Below are 1257 nucleotides of genomic sequence, written 5' to 3'. Positions count from 1 at the left end.
CAATGAACTTCCCATGGTCATCACATAAACGGAAGACCTCAAATGCAACCAACTTCCGAAAGATTGCAATATTTTTCTGCATTTCTCACGGTCAACCAGCAGTCGAGCATCTAACTACTGAAACATAGAAAACAAATACATTTTTCCAAATAATGACAAAAAAGCAGAAAATAGATTTACCTTGGTGAGTGGCCACTTCATCTTGTCCCCATCATACTGCCTGATTGCATGGGTCATACAAATTCTAGACTCCTCCCTATTAACAAAACAAAAAAATAAATCAATAACTACCAACATATAACACCTTGATCCCTGAACCCCAACATAGAAACTCGATTGTCCACCATTCGAATACCTGTTGAAAACATCAGCAGTAATCCTCGGAAACTTCCGTCTCCATCTTTCAGATGTGCAATGCCACTTTGCAAAAAACTCATTCAAGTAGCAGAACAATACATTGTGAATCTGCGATACTGCCTCCTGATGCATCATATGGCGTTGCTCCGCACCTTCAACTTCGCGGCACATAGGATCAAGGACATGAATCTCCTTCCTCAGCATGTCCCACATATATGCAGCCCAACCTTGATCAAGAATAACAAGGACAAAAAACTGCATGGTTTGGTTTTGGGACTTATTAGAAACCGCATATGTCTGTCTTATGTGACACATCAAACTTACAGCAAAACATAACACCTTACCGTCCTACAAGCCGTGATATCGTGCACCGTGTTTGCAAGCTGACACTGAACAGCCTTGATATGCAGGACTTTCTCCCCTGCAAGAACATGTGTCTATTGTGCGGAAAAAAAATCAGAATTCTAAATTGGCATATACAAACATGAAAACACATCACTCTAATTAACCAAAAAAAGATCAACCATACCACAGGGAAAAAACCAAATAAACACATATACTCACCGAGAAATCTGGCGCAAGAACTTCCCTCCACAACATCTAAGGGCTTGCTCCTTCCACGGCAGTGTCAAGCTGATAAAACCTCCGCAACACAAGAGTAACGACCTCATGATCAAGAGCATTCATCCCCAACATCTGCTGCTGGACACATCCAGCATTTACCCTCACAAGTCTCGGAACCATGTGCAGGAACCATACACTATGTGGAAAAGAAAATCGTCATGACAGTGACATGAAAAAGCAAACACTGATTTCAGGATGGTACCATATGCAACAAAAGAAAGCATGATCTTCAAAAAACTAGGACAATTTACCTGTCCCGGTCAAAATCATTCCCTC

The sequence above is a fragment of the Triticum dicoccoides genome, chromosome 5B, assembly GCF_002162155.2.
Source record: "Triticum dicoccoides isolate Atlit2015 ecotype Zavitan chromosome 5B, WEW_v2.0, whole genome shotgun sequence".
NCBI lineage: Eukaryota > Viridiplantae > Streptophyta > Magnoliopsida > Poales > Poaceae > Triticum > Triticum dicoccoides.
This window is presented reverse-complemented; position numbering follows the sequence as displayed.